This window comes from Canis aureus, chromosome 3 (assembly GCF_053574225.1).
Source record: "Canis aureus isolate CA01 chromosome 3, VMU_Caureus_v.1.0, whole genome shotgun sequence".
In the NCBI taxonomy this organism is placed as follows: domain Eukaryota; kingdom Metazoa; phylum Chordata; class Mammalia; order Carnivora; family Canidae; genus Canis; species Canis aureus.
The window spans coordinates 280,627-301,649 of NC_135613.1; the positions used below are offsets into that span (position 1 = coordinate 280,627).

The 21,023-nt window shown below is 35.7% G+C and overlaps 1 long non-coding RNA gene across 1 annotated transcript; it reads right to left on the bottom strand.

Moving 5' to 3' along the window:
- Window positions 1-8,834: 8,834 nt before the first annotated feature.
- On the bottom strand, window positions 8,835-21,013 carry LOC144304768 (uncharacterized). Its single transcript, XR_013371728.1, has 3 exons — window positions 20,906-21,013; window positions 20,493-20,591; window positions 8,835-11,824 (listed from the first exon to the last, which is right to left on the bottom strand). It is a non-coding gene; the product is annotated as an uncharacterized LOC144304768 (long non-coding RNA).
- Window positions 21,014-21,023: the final 10 nt, after the last annotated feature.

Consider the following 21,023-nt stretch of genomic DNA (forward strand, 5'->3'; position numbering starts at 1 on the left):
GGTAAATCCCTAGTTAGATACTTAACACATTTTTAAAAAGGCATAGATTAAGTGGGGGAAAGATGCCACAGATCAAGAAGCAAACACATTTTATAATTCCTGGGTCCTACTTTGACAAAGTGTTTAGTGAATGCAAGCTCAGTTGTTCAGGGGTCCAATTTATACAACTATAGACTGACCATGCAAAGAGTAAAATATCGTGTTTTCTGTACCTTTTAGAGTTAAATGGAGCTGAAGGGGCTTTTTTTTTCCTTAAAAGTGGTTATATAAAACTAATATTTACAGTAATTTTTGAAAGCTTGGTTCAGTGCAAAAAAATAAAACAACTTCTAAGACAAAGGAGACAAATGGCTAAATTAAGACAGTTGAATGGTTAAAATGTAGATCACACAAGATCAAAAAGTGTGGTTAAATTGCTCACAGATATCACAGTAAAAGAGGAATATTTTATTGCCAAATAATTAACTCTCTCTTTAAGTGTACTTTTTTCTGTACAGGTAAATTTAAAAATCTTATTGGGTCTTTTATTTTCCATCAGAAAAATATGTTGTCAGATTAAGTCTTTATCATCTATGTACAGAGTTGTCACAGTTGTTTGTTTACTTTCATTTATAAACATGTCCAATAGGGGCCATACTTGAGTTTGCAGATCTACTTATTATTTATATGGAGCGGGCCGACAGGTGAAAGAGTGAAGACATGGACTTCTATAGCTCACTGAATAATAGCTATAGTTAACATTTATTGAGCATTTTCTAAGTGTCAGGGACTGTGTTAATGCTTTAAGTGGATTGTCTGCTTCAATTAACTCTATGAATTAAATGTGAGAAAACTGAAATGTGGAGAGTTTAATTTAATTTCCCAGAATCAAATAATTAGGAAGGGAGTAGGCTAAGATTCAAAACAGCTAGAATCTACACTCCTATTTATTATTTATTTATTTATTTATTTGTTTACTTTTTTTTTTTTTTTTTTTAAGTTTGATACCAAGTATGGAGCCAGGCAAGGGGTTTGAACTCATGACCCTGAGATCCAAACCTGAGCCAACAGGGCATGACCCCGGGGTCCCAGGATCGAGTCCCACATTGAGCTTTCTCCGTGGAGGCTGCTTCTCCCTCTGCCTGTGTCTCTGCCTCTCTCTGTGTCTCTCATGAAGAAATAAATAAAATCCTTGAAAAAAAAAAAAAAAACCTGAGCCAAGATAAAGAGTCAGATGCTCAAGCAACTGAGCCACTCAGGCACCCCTAGAATTGACATCAACAGTTATAGAATTCATTTTCTTATCAACTTAAAGACAATTTGCTAGTTTAGGCTTTCACACCCACTGGTTGCCAGACCAGTGTAAACTTAACATTGAAAAAATTTTGGTATTTCTTAAATTTGCATCTATGACCTTCTCTGTAGAGAATGAATTTTCTAACAGTAGAAGACATTTTTTTTAATGAGCTTATGTCATCAGTAACTGACAGCTTTGTAACATGATTTTTATTATTAATAATGGTGACAACAGCAATATTAAAAAATAAGATAAAAACACAACATGTACTGAGCATTGACATATGTCTGAGTGATATTTGAAGCATATCTGTGGTTTTTGCTTTTTTCATTGGGTATTTGCTACTCTAGTCAGTCCAAATATTTAGTAAGATGCCTTTCTCTCTTCGTTCTCTTTCAAACTATGTTGGCCACAAGGAAAATACTTGGCCCAAGCTCAAATAATCAATATTTCTCTTCTAAGCATTTGAATCTTGAACATAAAAATAGAAGGTAATTGGAGTTGTGTCATTAAGAATTACCCTAGAGATGGCCATGAGTTCCCATGTCTGAGATACCCAGAACTATTTGTGATTTTCTTATAACCTGATTATTTAACTATTTCTAAGACTCTAGAAATTCCTCCGCATATTTCAAATAAGTTTATGGCTATTTTATTTTGTATGGTTTTGTTATTACTACAATGCTGTAGTTAGACCTATTTGGTTGCAAGTGAAAGAATATAATTCCGGCTCAATACTTGTGGTTGGGGTCCCAATCTTAGGCTCAGCAGATAAAACTAGAGCTCAAAAAAGTTAAATGGAAAGGTAGACCCAGATATATCAGTTCTTAATGCCAAAATTATTATTCGATGTCCAGAAGGTGAAAAGTTTGTGATTTTACTCCACTTAAAAGGCAACAGGTTAGTCTGCTACTGTATTATGGATACCGGGTGAAGACATGAGACTCCTGGCTCAGAGACAAAGGATGTTATTACTCACAGTAAAAGCAGTAACCAGAGCTTTATGTTTGTTTGTGTTGGTTCCCCTCTTGCCAATTCCAAGGAGTGCATTATAGGACAGATACTCTAGATTATGGGATTTACCACTTTCATAGTAAGTGGAAGCCAGTTTGCATTTTTTAAAAAGATTTTATTTATTTATTTGGTAGAAAGAGAGAATGAGAGAGCACTAGTAGGAATAGTGGCAGAGGGAGAGAGAGAACCTGGCTCTCTGCTGAGCAGGGAGCCCAGCCCAGGCTCCCTGCAAGTTTGCTTTTGTTGGGGGTAGGGAGTAGCGGGAAGAGACATTACCTCATTGCCCCAGGTTGCTTCTCCTTAGAAATATTTCAGGGCCTATCCAGGCTGGTTAATAGGCACAGACTTGGTGAATAGTGCAAGAAGCACAAGAGAGAGATCATGGAATCATAGTTGTTTTTTTTTTTTTTTTTTTTTTTTTTTATGATAGTCACAGAGAGAGAGAGAGAGAGGCAGAGACACAGGCAGAGGGAGAAGCAGGCTCCATGCACCGGAGAAGCAGGCTCCATGCACCGGGAGCCCGACGTGGGACTCGATCCTGGGTCTCCAGGATCGCGCCCTGGGCCAAAGGCAGGCGCCAAACCGCTGCGCCACCCAGGGATCCCTATAGTTGGTTTGATATGCTATTGCCATCTTGGTTTTGATGCCTTAGACAGAAGCAATGTAGGATCCTAATAATAAAGTGATATATGTGTACACATAGTTGTAGACATATTGAAAAATAAAACGGTAATTATTACCAATGGATATTTTAGTAACAGATATTTAGTGAGTATCTGCTTCAGTCCAGATACCCTGACTGATGCCACGAATACAGGGATAAACAAAGTAGATTTGGCTCCTGGTTCAAGGGGGTTGCCATCTAGTGATATTTCTGGACAAAAATCCTAATTCGTGGGAGATTTAAGTGAAGTTTGTGCAGTACTTTACCAAGCTGGTCTTTCCTGTTCACTCTTTCATGTGATCCTAAAAATAATCTAGAGATAGTGTATTTATATGAATCGTGGTCCAACAAAGAAGGAAACTAAGGCTTAGAGTAGTAAATGATTTGACAACAATTGTACTTCTAGCAACTGAGTCAACATTCACAAAATACTTCTTAGAAATCTTATTTATTCGTTCAATATATATTTATTGGCCTCTATGTGCTAAGTACTGTGTCATGTACAGAGTGTACAAAGGAGTTGTTATTTGAGCCTCCTAGATTCCATAATATCGTAAGATACTTTTCCATACTGTCCGGCCAATATCGAATACTTTTCTTTCCTTTATCTGGTAAATTCTCTATCTTGTATATTGATAATCCTCAACAAAGCCTTCCAGACCCTCCACTGGCCCCGCAAACTTCTGCCTTGCGGAATACATCACCGTTAGAATCATATACTTACTTACGTGTCTATTTCCTGGATATGTGGATTCCTAATTAGACAAGATGCTCTCTGAGCAGAGAGGCTGACTGTGTTTCCTTTTTTGACTATGTCTTAGTATGTAGTAGTTTCTGATACGTACTCTGTACCCAACTACTTCAATGAATTTACGAGTGACTCGTAAAAGTAAAGACAGCTTATAGTAGTTATTTAATTTTCAGACTGTGACAGGTATTATTAAGTCTATTTTTCAGGAGAAGAAAAGTAGATTCGAGGAGCTTAACAGAGTTCCCGTTGCTAATAACTGAAAGAGCAGGGATTGAAACCAGGTGTGCCTGGCATTCAAGCCAGTGTTTCCAACGACCTCGGCAAAGATTTTATTCTTGTCCTCAGGGGAATCCTTTCTCATCAAGTGGATTTTTCCCCCATTTGTATCTGCATGCAACTTGCAGATTGTCTTTCTCACAGATTCATAGCTCGATCCCCAGCTTTATGCTTCCTTTCCTCCTATCTCCAGCTAAATGTCCAAACAACACACAGCAGGAGGTGATCAGGAAGGAAAGGCTGGCAAGGGAAGAATCTGTAATTAAGCAAACGAGCAATAGCAGACAGTATCCACGAGCAGCACCACCTGGACCGTCCTTCTAGCCAATGCAAATGTGACCTTCCAGAGCCCTGGGTGTGGGGGTGTTGGAGCTTTAGCTGCCATAGCAGAAATCACTTGGGGAGAGAAGTGAGGAGGACTGGAGAGAGATGACTTTGTTACATGGACCATTGTTCCCTGGGCAGCCTGGCCTTCAAAGGCCTGCTGCTGTTTTGTACGTTCAGAAGCAATTTGGAAAATGCCGTCGTGTCAACTTTATTTCCTTGCTCTCTAGGGGTACTCAGTGGTTGCCCATAAATAATCCCCTCTGAGACTAAAAATCACTGTAAGGTGTTCACTGCACTGAGCTTAACTTCAAACGTATAGAAGCCAGAATTTTTGTTGAATTTTCATTTATAAAGTTTATTGATTTTTTTCTAATTATAAAAGAAATGCACACTCATTGTAAAAAAAAAACTTCAAATTCTAGACAAGTATCAACAAATGAAAAAAATCTGTAATCCAAGTTTTGTTTTATATTCATTGCATAATTCACTCCAAGTTTCTTAAGAAATATTTTGAAGTTTGTCTCTTAAATGTTTACTAAAACGTAGTGTTTTCTTAGGAGATGGAGCACGTGAAGCATTATGTATATTAAGGAGCATTAGCACCTTGTATTATGTTTTCTTCTGACTCCAATACACAAAGTAGAATCTCGGTGTGTGAGAGTGCTATGACTGCTATTGCCAGAGCTCGTGAGTTTTAAGTCAGGCTTCACATTTATTCAGTTTTATTCTCTCCTGGACCTGCCAACCAAGTCCTTTCCAGAGCTGTCTGCATATTTATAGCCTTCAAATAACTGTAAAACCCATTCTCCAAGAGAATGGTATTTTCTTGGGGATGACATCTCTGTAGCCCCCAAGTGTCCAGGAAAGAAAGAGTCAATGAAAGAAAGAATTTGGCAAATGAATGAATAGGTGTATGAATGGATGTGAAGAGTTCTTTTAGACTCTTAGTAGATACATCTTACTTTTAATTTTTTCCCCACAATTTACTAAACAGGTGTGAAATACTTTTATAGTGGTTCTCAAACCAGGGGTGATTTTGTCTCCTGGGAGACTTTTTTGCAATATGACATCTGGCATTTTTGTTTTCACAACTAGGGGATGGGTGTTCTACTGCACCTAGTGGGTAAAAGCCAGGGACATGGCTAGACACCCTAAAATGCACAGGATGTTCCCCCACACAACAGAGAATTATCAAATTGTTCATTACCTAAATGTCAATAGTGTTGAGGGTGGGAAACCCTGCTTTAGCATAAAGCTGGCTATATTTCATTGGTTTCATATGGGAGAGTAGGAGAGCAGAGAGGACTGTCAGCAAAGTGAATACCTACAGGTCAAACATGGAGGATTCTTGTGTGAAGATAAGCAAGATTGTAAAAGTGACAATAAAACAATGCCATCTTTTTGATTAAGAAAAAAAAATCATCCTCTTTCTTGGCACAGATGGTCTTAGGCCTGTAAATCTGCCAGTCTGTCCGTAATCACATGAAGAAAATGGATGATTTAAAGCAGTTATAAGGTTTATCTTGCAGAAGGAAAGTGTGGGCGTCTGAAGAAGAATAGTAAACATAAATTCTGTTTTACATTTGAGAAGCAAAGCCATTTAGAGTACGACAGAGCTTCCATCTGAACTATGGCTGAAAGGGAGGTATAAGATATGGTCAATGATCTTAAATGATTTATGAGGATTTCTGTAAAAGAAATACAAAGGCCTGGGTAAAGCCAGACCTTCCTGATGTGCCATAATAGAATTTTATACTGTTTTTCTCACAGTCAAATAAAGTTCAGTAGTATAGATAGATTGTTACCTTGTATTAATACTTTCTGGTCTGCCTGTCAGAATGCTTTATTCAACAAGACAGATTTATATTTCACAAGGAAATGATTTCGAAAGCTCTTCCGTTAATAATTTTTCATTGAGAGAAAAGCCAGATTTCAGTCATTCCACCCATAGATTGAGAGATTAGTCCAGAGTGAGCTCTGCACATAAAATACTTTTTTTGGTATTTAAATAAGGAATAGCATTTTAATGGCTGTGAAAGAGAACATAGAAAAATGACTGCTCTCTTTACATAAAATTCTACTTTGGTTGTCCTTTGGTTTTCTATCCATGAAATCAGCTGATGGAGAATATCCCTAACAATTCCTAGTTCTCAGGCACACAGCTGCTGATGTAACGTGTTTGATTTGCATAAATGTGCAAGGTACCCCAACAAAGTACCTAGGGGAAAAGACTCATAAATAGGAAGAATTAATGTGCTGTTCTCTCAGAACAAAATTTATTCTTTCTTCCTTTCTCTCTTTCTATCTAGTAATCAACTCTTTTAGTTCTTCAGCAAATCATTATGGAGTGCCCACCTGGTTCCCAGGACTGTTCTAGGATCAGAGAGTATGACTATGAAAGGGAAAATAAAGCACACATACAAAAAAAATTCTATTTCTATATCCTGAGCACTGTCCTGGGTCCTGAGTGGATGTAGTTGCCAAGCTCACAGGAAGGAGAATTTGTATGTAGAGAAGAATGGCATATTGGAAAAGAACGGGATTAAAAATTGGGACCCTGGCTTTGATCCAGTATTATGGATCATCAGTTCTGTGACTTTGATTAAAACCTTTAACTTTTTCAATAAGGTTATTTTCCAATGTAAAGTTTAAGTCCAATATGAGATTCCTCATTTAAGGGAAGGGTGGCTTCCAACAGATATTTGATTCAAGTCCATACAATAACCAATTTATCGAGTAACTACACTGACCTAAGTATATAGTGACTGGCAGTGAAAACTGAGATACAAAAGGGAATAAATCTTTGCCATTAAGGAAATAACAAGAAAAACAAATAAATGAACTCTTACTTGACTGTTAAGCTAAAGAAAACCTGTTATCATGACATTTGACGTAATAGAAGAAAACTTTATGCCTCATTCCCTGGTGAGTATGTATATATATGTGTTTATATGTTTTATACATATGTGCAGAAGCTTGCTTGCTTATTTATTTATTTATTTATTTATTTATTTATTTACTTACTTACTTACTTATTTATGAGAGTATGAGCAGGGGAGGGAGAAAGGGAGAGTGAGAGAGAACCTTAAGCAGACTCCATGCTCAATGTGGAGCTTGCTGCAGGGCTTGATCTCACAATGGTGAGATCATGACCTGAGCTGAAATCAAGGGATGCTCAACTGACTGAGCCACCTGGGCACCCCAGAAGCTAATTATTTAAATAGACCTTTGGTGAACCATTGTCTGCTTGCCTTTTCAGATCCACTTTCTACCCTTTACCTCTCTGTTTTGTGCCATAAGACACTGACCTGTATAGATTATACCCATGGAAAGGAGAGTAGAGAGTGTTTGAGATATTTAATCTCCTGGATCCTTTCCGTGACTCACTGCAGGCTTGTTCCCTCTTTCAACCAATGTTCTCAGCTGGCACACAATGGCTCTCTGCACAGTCCTGTCCATTTTTTAACAAAACTTCTTCTCTTCTTACCCAGTCAGTACTAGGGGTCGAAATAGAGCTCCAGGGCACTGTAATATCTTTCATGGGTTCTATATTCTCATTCTCACATTTTAAAATAGCCTCCTTACTAAAGTCTCCTCAAAGTGTCATATTTTCTGCTTGATATAGACTTTCTACTTTACATATACTCCATATTACCACTTTCTACTTTACGTATACTCCATATTACCTTATAGTACTATGTCCATGTTAAGCAGTTGTTTATTGAACATTTATTATGTGTCAGCCAATTCAAGTACTACGTAAATTTTCCCTTTTAACATTTTGATAAGAAATAATAACTTCCTTATTAGAATCTATGCAATTTTACTAAGATCTACAAAGTCCATGATATTTGTATCAATTTCTGCTCATAATAGGAATGATGTTGCATATAAGGCTATGGAAAATTTGAAGGCAATGGAGCTGATATTGAGAAGTAGACAGGGGCCTAATTATGATTAAGGGGATGGTGATCATGATAATGATGACAATATTGGTGGTGGTGATGACGATAGAGGTTAGAAAACTTAAAATTTATAAAGCATATGCTGAGCTAAGTATGTGGCTTATCTTATTTAATTTTTTACAGTGAATGTATGATATATTGCTATGGCCATTTTTCATATAAGGTTCCACAAACTTCCTATTTTGTTATCCTCTCCCACACCTTAGCACTACTCCATTTAGCTCTTATTCTTTTCAGTATCAAGTGAATTTCTGTCTGTCTTTCCTAGAAACTCTCTTCTTATATCCCTGGATAATTGCCTTCCTCAGGCTTCAGTGAGCTGCTAGGAAGATCTTGTTGATGTAGATTGGCCAAGAAACAAATTAAAACACCTTTTAAGAGAGTGGAGGTAGTGTTTCAATTTATTAAAATTAAATAAAATTATTTAAATACCAATGCAGATATTTATACAGGTAGCTTTTACAAAATTGATATATAACTTACATATGATATTGTATTAGTAGATATACAACATAATGATTTAATATATAGGTAGCTTTTGCTCAAAAGCTGTCACTGTTAAAAAAAATTTAAAAAGTACTAGTACTAGATATGATTGGAAAGACCAAAAAAAAAAAAAAAATTGTAAGCCATTGTACTTTATAGAGTTCAACTCCACATTTGATGTTTGAATAGAACCATCCTTCCCATAAATATCCTTACACATTTAGATTACAGAGCAGGGCTTTGAAGTCTCAGCCAGAATGCTAATTTAATTATGTCTATCATTGCAACTGAGTGACCTTTGGTAAGTTATTGAATGTCTCTGAGACTCGGTCTTCATCCCCTAAATCCTACCTCCTAAGACTACAGAGAAGATGAAATAAGTCACTACGTAAAGCATTTAGCACATAACGAGAGATCAAAAAAATAGTGTTGAAACTTTCTATTTCTAGTATGAATTTTTAATATTAATAATCATGCAGAGGTCAAAAATTAAATAACTTTGCAAACGAACTCAGAAGATACCCGAGCTTTCCCCCAGTCTCTAACTGAACTTCTCATGATTAGATTGCTTTGAATGGCACAGACACATGCAAGATATTAGGCCGTGTATGACAGTGGGCGAGGCACCACTTTAGAATGGGATTTCTTGGGTAATCTTGGGCAGATCACTTAACTACTCTCTGCCTCATTTTTTCTAATATATGAAGTAAATATCATGATAAACTAATAATGAATAAGACTGCACAAAATGCCTATTATGTGATTTAATAAAAAAAGTCTTAATAAAACAAACCTTTCAAAGAAAATAAATAAATATCATGATAGAGCTATGGTATGGAGTTGCAGTGAAAATTAAATTAGCAAATGCATGTAAACAACTTAAACTAGAGCATTGCCTAGATCTAATAAAAGCTTAATTAATATTTTTCATTTATTATTATTTGCCCCCTTATTTCCCAGCTAATACAGTGAAATAAGCCATGTTAGGTAAAACAAAACACCTCCCTGAAGATATTGGAGAAAAAACATAACACACATACCTTCAATAAGATCAGAGGCAAAGGTGGAGAGTATATATTTAAGATATTTAAAGTATTTTTCAAGAGCCAGTGAGGAAACAGATTGACTTTCCAAAGTTAAAAATAAAGTGATTGCTTCATTGGTTACTGACCTTGTGGTTATGAGAGAATCATTTAAATTTTTCAGAATGTGAATTATTTCATCAGTAAATGGAAATAATATACATCTCAGTATTAAGTAAGATAATGTGTAGATCTGTAATATTTTTCTATATTTATCTACCCTACAGCCATTGCACTTAATCAATTTCTTTTATTTTTTAGTTCTTGCCTTAGCCATTATTTCCTCTCATTGCTTTCCCTTAGCAGAGGATACCTGCAAGAGTCTGTTGGGAAGACATGGAATTGTAGAAAAAGTAGTAAATGCCCATAGGCAACCCTCAACAAGAGAAGAACGGGGTTATGGGTTATCTTTTCCTTTCATGCCTCCAGGAAATAATTCTATATAGTCTTTAAAGTTCCAGTGGGACTGTTATGGCCAACTGGATAAGGTACTTTTTTCCTTGGTTTCCTTCCCTCTTTTATTTTATTCTCTTCTAGTCCTGGCTCCTGCTTCCCAAGATCACCTCCCAGATAAGCCACTTGTACACAAGCTCCTTTCCCAAAACCTACTTGGAAGCTAAGAAAGGAGTCCTTAGATTCAATCAAAATACTGTAGTGGATTTGCTTTTATGTTCAGTATCCTGGCATTTTGTGAGAAAGATAATCAGGAATTGGCAAATTTAGGCTTATCTAATGTTTTTTGTTTGCAAGATGGAGAAGCAACTCTGGCTCTCTGAAGTCCAAAGGGAATTTATAGAAAAGAGATAGGGTGCCACAATGCTAAAATTTGTATCTCTGGAAGGTCAACAGCCAGGAGAATTCTTGGAACATTAGGAGCAGAAATTTATGGGGCATCTTTCAAGTATCATGATAAGGTGCCTCAGAGGCAACTGTTTCTGTCTCTGTCATACTCTGAAAGGGAAGACTGCCTAGCTGCAGGTCCCAGTGTTTATCCATTGGATCCCTTATTTTAGACCCCAAAGAATTCTAGAATTGAAGAAAGGCAAATCACAAAGGTCAAGATTGCGGGCAGATATAACGCCTAACCCAATTGTAAATCCAGCATTTCTCGTTTCTTGTTTTATGACTTTCAGCCAATCATTCTCCCTGTCCAGTAATCTCTGGAAGAGGGATAAATGCAACCAAGTTAAATTTATGGTTTCTACCAGCTATGACTTATTTTTTAAAATATGCCCTGTAATTTTGTTCTTGCTGGATAATAGGTATTCTAGTCTTGACATCTTTTTTTTCTGCCTCAGTAGCTATTTATGCTTGAAATATTCTGATGTCATTTTATTTGACTACTGAAAGCTCAGCTAACATACCCATAATGTCTAGAGTTTGCAAATAAAAATTAAACTCTAAATTCACACAAGTGGGGAGTTGATAGCTAGGAGACAGTGATGACTGAGGATATATGTATGAGAAGGTCAATATTGTTATTTCTTTTTCCAATTTATATCAATTTCTCCAGCTTTTTCCAGATTCCTAAAAGTCAGACCATCAGAATACAAACTATATTATTCCTTTCGTCCTCAACATTTACTGAGAGTTAAGGTGATAATGAATTGAATAATGTGAAAATGCCTTTCATAAAACTGCAATTAAGTATGTTATTTCTTGGTTGACTTGATGTCTTCAAAAGGAAGTCCAAAGAAAAAAGAACATGTGAAAGTGCCTACTTTCATTTGCTTTCAACATTTACTGAGCAATTGCTATTTGCCAAACCTTGTCCTGTGATAGTAACCTCATTGTATTCATTATTGCCTTCCTTGAACCAACCCAAGATCATGTCATATCCATGAAGGCCCTTTTCCTTTCCTTCTAGAATCATCCCCTCTACTATCTTTTCCCTTTTCTTTTCCTTCTTTGTTCTTGGCTCCTGTAATGCTCCATATCTTCATCCCAATCATTTCTTCTTTAGATAGATTTATTGGATATTTCCTATCAAAAAAAAAAAAAAAAAAAGGTAGTGGGTAGAGATTTATATGATGAGTCAAAATATTTGTGTTTTTTTCTTTTTCTTTTTTTTTTTTGAATTAGCAATTAGAAAATATAGAGGATATGTATATTTTTTTTTAACCCAAAGCAGTACCTGTATTAATTCTGGTTCTGAATGTGTTCATTCCTTCTGTTTTTTTTTTTTTTTTTTTATTAACTTACCACAGGTTTATGTCTCATTTTACCTATGCTTTCATCTACAGAATTCTCATGCCCCTTTGAAGCCAGATGGGGCATAAATCTTAAATAAATAAACGAGTAAAAAAGTATGATAGAAGATCACTATCCTGGTTAGTTTATACCATAAAATGAATCCAATAAGCGTATAAATATATGTGAATTCTGAAATAAAATACCATCTGCTTTTGTAGGAAAAAAACACATTAATTTTATATCACAACATGTTATCCTTTGCAAATTCAATTCAGTGACAGAAATAAAGTATCTAAGTATGAGGAATGCTCAAATTATCTTCCTGCTTCTGCCAAATTAAAAAAAAATCGTATTATTATTATTATTATATATTTTTTTGCAATAATGTGCATTTAACTGAGTTAGATTTTCAAGTCCAGAACTGGCAGATTTCCCCAGAGTTGCATCAGATATCAGGATTATTAACATTACAAAGAGCACCACTGTCCTACAGTGTCCCCTTTATCATTTCGAGCAGCTGCCTCAAGGCAACACATTTAACCTTGGGAAATGCGATAGAAAATCTGGGTAGTCAAAATCTGCCAGTAGATTCCCTCAACTGGGATCTACTGTAAAGCTTTATTTAGCTGCAAAAAGGGAAAATGATGAAACTCTTATTATCATTTGGATGTTTATCATTTCCATTCATCCTTTCTAAATTCCTTGAATACTGTTGCTTTTACTTATAAACAGTGATATTCCATTTGCTGGTAGGACATTGTGTTCCCCACTGAGAATGTAAATAAAGGAATAAAGGTCTCCTGAGAAAGATGTGGTAAATATTTTAAAATAAATGTCTAGATTATTTCCTTCCAGGTGTTTTAGAGTAAGATGCTTTGATTTTTTTTTTTTTTTTTTTTTGTGTGTGTGTGGAATTTTAGTTTGTTTTATATTTTGGCTGAAAAAGGCTGTTGTTTACATGATTACTTGCTAAAAGTTAGAAAGCCATTGGAAACAGGACTGGTGCCTGGATAATGTAAAGTCATGCCCAAAAACAACTGGTGGCAGAATCATGGACATGAATCTTTAAAAAGCAAACTTGGTGAACATTCCCCAGAGACTTAAAGCTTTTATAGCTTTGATCTAGTAATTTCAGTTCTGGGAATCTACCCTATGCAGATATTTTGTTTGTGAAGACAATGGGCTACCTGGTGCTGGAATCTTTTTTTATTTTTATTTTTATTTTATTTTATTATTATTTTTTTATTTTTTATTTTTTGGAATCTTTTAATTCTTAAAATAACCCTATTAATTCAAAATTACAAATGAGGACATTGAGGCACAGAGTTTTGGCAGCTGTCCAGTATCCCACAGATAGGAAATAAAGAATCAGGTCTTCAACCTTGGGGAATCTAACTACTGTCAGTGTTTGAACACCAAAATCATTGGATGTTGTACAGCATTTTATCTCCTAAAATATGTGTTACCATTGTATTTATGGTGATCCAAAAGTCAAAAAATAAATAAATAGAATGGTTAAGTAAATTATGTTTATGTAAAATTATATAAACAAAGTTTGTATATTGGCAGCTTTAAAAATAATCCTAAATGTAAATGTAGGATAAAAACCTTTTTATTTAAGCTACATATAGCAAATAAATAAATAAATTAAATTAAATTAAAAAAATGTCAATATGGATTGTATTTAAGTTGTGCGAATATGTTTGACTATCTTTATTCCATTTTTTCTATATTTTCTGTTATAATGAGTATGTTATTATAGAAATGATAAATATATTTTTAAAAATTGACATTTAAAAAATACCCATCAAGGACATTGGAAATATGTTTTTTATCTTTTTTAAGTTGAAAATCCCCTACTTTCATTTATAGGTCACTCCATACTTGCAAAAAAAGAGAAAATATTGACTTTCATCTTCATTTTCAGTTGGTATATCGAGAATCATAGGACTTTTTGATACCAGGGTCAATGTACTAATCTATCTGGAAGGTTAGAGAAAGAACAAACTGCCTCAGATTACAGAGGTTTAGATTTACAAAAATTTCAGGTTATGTACACTTAGTGACATCTGGTGTCACACTTCATGCTAAACCTAGTGTTTAAGAAATACTTTATCATTTCCATTTTAAGATCATGGCTATTTGTATCTGTGATCTGTTTACTTAAATATCACCATTTGAGTATAATTCTCACCTAAGAAAGCTAAGAAAGAATGCACTATTCTGTATTTAATTCATAATAAAACTTACAAGCTCTGGCATTTACCCTAAGAAATGAAACTGCTGGAGCAACCTGATCAGTTAGCCAATTTACAGTATATTTTATTGCAGCTCCATTGAAAGAAAAAAAAATAAACTACCTATTTTAGTCAGATGTAAATCCCTCCCCTTGAGTGGCATATCTCTGATCCACAAGTTTGAGGTGAAATCTCATTCTATATTTTGTCCTTGGGCCCCATATTACAGATCCCATTTTCTTACTTCCCAGCTCAAACCTTATCTTTGATTGAGATTTACCCACTATAGGCTGATTGAGATTTACCCACTATAAGCTGATTGAGATTTACCCACTATAGGCTGATCTGTCCTGCCCCCACCAGAAAGTTTATCTTCTTTTGTTTTTCAATTCTATGTTTCTCCCAGTATGAATTGTGTTTCTCATTATTTTGTCCACCAAATTAAGCCTTAAAAAAGCTTACGTTGGCTTCTCTTTTGTATAGATCAGTGCTGCCCAATAGAACTTTCTGCAGTGGTGGAAATGTTCTAATATTCACGCTGTCCAATATGGTAGCCACTAACCACGTGTGACTGTTGAGCCCTTGAAATGTGGCTCATGCAACCGAAGAACCAGATTTTTAACTTTGTTTAATTTTAATTAATTTAAATGGAAGTAACTCCATGTGGCTGGTGACGACCATATTGGACAGGACATATTTAGCATATCCTTGTTGATTAATGAGGTCCTAATTTATTATTATGTTTCGAGAGAAAATGGAACACACTGGAACATTAATTTATTTTCATATTCCATTGATAGTCTCCCCCTTTTTCTATAGCATTTCCATCATTTCTTCTTTCTTCTCTTCCATTGTTCTTCTCTCCTTCCCTCTCTGCAAGATCTTTGATACTCGTTTAGCAGTGTGGAGGTAGGAAATCTTGAGGACATATGGAAGAAATAGTGATTGCTTGCTCACAAATGGAGAGCATTGACTACAGAGAAAGCTCAAAACTTTCCTTCTCTTTTAATCAACTCCACTTTCTAAGAGGAGGAGTTCTGTCCAAGGACAACATAATATAAGTTTGACAGGAGTATCCTCCAAGGTATGTGATATTCATGAATCCAGACTAGCTAATAAATTCTCTTCATCGTGTAAGCTAGTTTGAAATTGGTTTCTATCAACTAAAAAAGTTCTCCCTAATTCAAAAGGTTAGCATGAAGATCATTTGAATGATACATGTGAAATAGTATGGCACTATGATTACTTAAAAGATACTATTTTTTTCCCTTGAATTTCCTCTGATACTATGCATCATGATAGGCTCTTTTACTGCATTCATTCACCTAGCACATTCATGGAAATCCTATGATTCTTATATTTTCAGAAAAGAAATATACTGTAGAGTCCATGGTGCGTCCAAATGCTCTTTCTTCTATTTCTCTTAAATACTCTGATACCTGCAAGTTTTTTTGGATTTTATTAAGTACATCATTGATATCTTCCTCTGGCTTGATGCCACGCGACAGGCTATCAGATCTGCTTCAGTTTGGTGGTTTTCATGCTGGGCACAGATGTCGGCATCTCTTTGCCTTCATTTCAGTGAATCCGATGCTACTGGCAAGACATTAGAGGTGAGCCAGAGAATAACTGGGGTTTCTCTTTAGCAAAGAAGATGTGGAAAGATCATCTCCCAGCCCTTTTCTCTATCCCAGCTGTTTTTTGGGCAGTTCCTCCATTTCGCTAATGAAACGTCAGATTTTTTTTTCTTTATTTTTCCTATTCACATGCCCCAGCATGTAGAGGGGAAGCTGAATCGTCCCACTTTTTATTACATTACTTGCTGTTTTAGCACAATACTGTGTTTGAAGTTGCAGCACAAAGAGACAGCTGTTACACAGAAGGCATATGCCCTGCCTGCCGGGAACTGACTCTCCAGATTCATCCCTGAGCTGTAGACTGTGAATCAACTTATTAGTCTTTCCTAAAAGGCAAATGCAAGTGGAAGGACTGTCCTCTTCAGTTATTCAATTGACTAGTGTTTGTCTCAGTAGTGATTTGGAATTGCAGGGTGGCAACCAAGAGGAGCTGAAAATAGACTACTCACAGCAAAGGGTAGGATATTGGAAGGTCCCAAAAGGGTCAAGGGTCAAGGATACTATACAAGATGAACAGGGAAAAAATGTAAAAGTCCTTCAAATAAGTAAATAATAAATAATTAGGATGGGGAAATAAAATTTATAAATGGGAAAAATAAGCCATCATCATACTTGCTGGAATGCTAAAAAAATATATTAATATAAAACCAAACAATTTAACATATCTTTGGACCATGTTTATAGATAAGGAAGGCCATAAGGTTGATAGTAGTGATAAGATGTTCATTTTCCTGTTGGTAATGCTTAAAGTTTATTTATTTATTTTCTAAAAGATTATTTATTTATTTATTTATTGAAAGAGATGGAGTGGGAGAGAGAGCACATGAGCAAGGGGGAGGGGCAGAGGGAGAGGGAGAAGCAGACTCCCTGCTGAGCAGTGAGCCCAACATAGGGCTGGATCCCAGGACCCAGGTATCAGGACCTGAGCTGAAGGCAGATGCTTAACCAACTGAGCCACCCAGGCACCTCAGTAGCACTCAAAGTACAGTAGGAACTCTGTGTTGTGCTAACATAACCTTATTTACCCATCATGATTTCATGAAATAGGTATTATTGATCCCACTTTACATATGAGTTAACTGAGGCTCAGAGTAGATAAAAACTTGACTACACTTGTAAAGAGTTGGAATCATACCCAGGGGTGTCTGACCCCAAGCCTGTCACCTTAACCCGTGTTGTGATGCCGCTATGGAATGGTGACCCTTGTATCACCATAACTAGCAAGGCTGTGCGACTAGTCCTCCTTAGGCAGCAAGATCTAATCTCTTAGCTTCACGATCTCCTTCATGTTACCTCTTGTCTCTCTTTTTTCTGTGAGCTTCACTTTTTCTTCCTTTGTTTGGTGTCTTACTTCATTGTCTTACATGAAAATGGGGAAGGAGGACAAGAATACTTGGAGCAGGAGGAGGACATTGCTAAGTAAAGTGTTGTATGATATGTTGGATTGAAGAACGTCAGTGGGGTGTGAGAAAACTGGCAAGAGCTTGATTTATTTAGCAGTAGGGGGAAGATTGAACTATTTAATGACTAAAGAAGGATAAAGAGAACCAAAATATCTTAAGTAACAAATTTCTTTGCTTTTTTTACTTGCTGTAAATAAATAAATATTGTTTAAATAAATATTGGTTCTTTTAGGGGTTTGATAATAACTCAATATTGTTGTGCCATCTGAAATTATTTTTCCTAGAGCACTTTTAAAGATTTTATTATGAACATGAAAAAAAAGATTTTATTATGGAAGTGAAGACATACTGTATGACTGGGTAGCTCTGCTGGGAGTGATTTGGGGGGAAAAGTGGCTTAGGATTTGTTTCTTTATTGTGATTATTTTTTGGGAAGAGGTTAACTTCTTATTTTAGAAGCAAACCATTCAGTCTTTCAATTTCTCAATCTCTGTAAGAGTAAATGTTGTCAACTTTCAGAGTGTGTTTGATTTCAGATGAATATCCTGAAGCTTTGGAATTGAAGATAAAAAAATATTCTTGTGGACAAAAGATCTTGATTTTTTCTGTGTTTTTTTTTTAAATTGAGGTAGAATTCACATAACATAAAATCCATGATTCTAACCGCTGTAAAGTATATAATTCATTGGCTTTTAATAAAGCCAATGAATTATAATAAATTAAATTAAATAATTTAATTTAAATACAATTAAAAATATTGTATTGTAAATACAATATTTACAATGTTGTAAAACCGCCATTACCACCTACTTTCAGAAAATTTTCATGTTCCTAAAAAAGAAACTGCAATACCTATTAAGCAGTCATTCCCCATTCTCTCTCCCACCCCCAGCCCATGGGGACCATCAGTTTGCTGTCTCTGTGAATTTGCTTACTTAAGATTATTCATATATGGAATTTATATATGGAATTATACAATATAAGGCCTTTTGTGTTTGGTTTCTTTTACCTAGCATGTTTTTACAGTTCATCTATGTTGTGGTATGTACTTTCATGCTTTAATAGAGTTAAAGAAGTCAAACTTTCCCACATAGATCAAAAACTAAAAGCATTAATTTTCATGTGATCTTGGATACAATTAGGGAGTTTTCTTTTTTCATAGCACCTGTGCCCATCCAACAACAGTATTTTATTATATTTCTAATATATATAGAGGGAGATGCTAATTTTAAACAAACATAAAAAAAATACATTTTCCTCACTAGAGTAATAAAGAGTAAAGAGATAAATAACTGATGGACACTGGAGAATAAAAGATAAGAGAAATTCAATATGACAGAAATTCAAGATAAACATAGATATTGCAGCTGAGGCTAAGACTTGTAATTGTAGTTTGAGCTTCTTGGAAGACAGTGTGACAAGGGAGTCATACCTCTGCCATCTGATGAGATCAAAGAGTTTATGTTGCTTGGCCTACACTCTGAGAGGAGTACAATATGTGGATGCTCAGATAAGGAATGCTCAATCACTTCATGGAAAATATCCTTAAAAGTTCACAAACATGTTCTTCCCTCAGCTGCCATTTGCCTTGACCCATTTGTCTGGTTGTCCAGTGCCCACATGAGCTTTTTCAACAGTTGAAGGATTTTCAAGATTGCTTTCCTTTGCCAGGACACCACCTCAACCCCAGACCATATCCCTCATCTTGGGTTGATCGGTCCCACGTTCTAGAGTTCACCAGACTTGTAATAAGCAAGTTTTGTTTCATTGAGTTGAGTTTTGTACGTTTACTATGTAAACTGTGCTAACTAAGGAAGCTGAGATACTAAAATCAGCCGGGACATGGTCCTTGTCCAGGAAGAGTTGATATTCAGTGGGAGAGAGCAACAGGTAAACAAGCTAGAACAATGCATCACCGTGAGGGACCACAGCACATGCAGGGGAAGACACAGTGTGCTCAGGCTCCAGGGCAGTCTAGTGTCGTTGTGGAGTTGTGTCTTCCTTTCATCTCTAGCAAGTCAGAGAGTAAGGAATAAGCCAAAGACAAACCACAGGATTCACTCAGGACCACTTTTTGTTTGTTCACCAGACCTATGACTGACTTTCTCCCCTTCTCTCCAATCACTGGTTTGATAGTCCAGCTTTTGCAGAACAATCTCAATATTCCTCATGCTGTTTAGCACGTGTATCCCTTTATATTAGTCAGTACCTCAGATACTCATCTTCTCTTTAACTTTCCTGTTGCAACTCTTTTTTTTTTTATTCCAACTCTTCCTCTAACACATTTTCTTTAATTTTTGTTTTAAAGATGTTATTTATTTATTCATGAGAGACACACAGACAGAGAGAGAGGCAGAGACACAGGCAGAGGGAGAAGCAGGCTCCACGCAGGGAGCCCCATGTGGGACTCGATCCCAGGACCAGGATCCCGGGTCACACCCTGAACTGAAGGCAGGTGCTCAACCGCTGAGCCACCCAGGCGTCCCATCTTCTAGCACAGTTTCATGTGCAGGATACTCGACATAGAGCCTGACATATTTTAGACTCTCAATGCATTATTAAATGAATATGTTAGCACTTAGTGTAGTATTTAAATGTTCTCTGGAGTCTGAAATCCTCGGGTTCTATACCTGACTCCATTACATGTCAGCTACTAGTTAGTAACCTCGGCAAGTTATTTAGCTTTTCTGAGCTTCAAGGGCCTCATCTGTAAAATCAGGATAAAAATCACCATTTTATAAGCATAAGGCTATGCTAGCATGCAATACAATGATTATATGTGTCAAATGCCTGGCTTATAGTAAATGCTTAATAAATACCTGCAACTCAACATCTGTTATTGCAACTCATCTTGAAATTCTCTGGACTATTTGTTCACACTTTTGATCGATTAGAGGCTCTTCTATGGTAAAATTCATTACGTTTGAGTCTAATTTTTTGGTTAGCAGCAGGATTTAATGTTTTCTTTTTGTTAAATTTTGTATTTATATTTGTCTGGAATAATAAAATTCTAGCGGTGTCTCCCTTATTATTATGAAAATAAAATAAATGAATGAAATTATGTACTTATTCATATAATTCATCTATTATGTAGGAGACACTAGGTAGTTTACCCAAGATACAATGGTGAACAATATAGACAAAAACTCCTGCCCTCTTGGATCTTACATCCAGTACTTACCGGAGCTAACATGTATAAAGGGCTTATCTCACCTGCCAGGAATTTCCCAGAGCTCTTTATAGATATCACTTCATTTATGATACCACTTATATATGGAATCTAAAAAAAAAAAAAGAAACATTAATAAAACACTGGAGTAAAATGTCAGGGGATAGGAATGGGGGATAAGATTGAGTTTAAGAGCACAAACCTGTAACAAATACTAAAATAGCCATAAATATTTAAAGTACAGTTTATTGAACATAGACAAAAATATTGTACTTTAAGTATGTGTTTTTAATATCATTACAAGGATAACCATATTACAATATATAAATTTATCAAGAAACAGGAGGTATACCTTACATATACACAATATTACAAATTTACCCAAGAAAAACTGCATGTCAAATATATCCAATCAAAAAAGTCACCTTATTATGAAGGAGATTATATTGTTATCCCCGTTTTTACAAATAGAGAAACCGAAGCACAAAGAGACCAGGCATTGTGTCCAAGATCCTTTTGTGTTGCAGTGAGTGACAGTTGAGA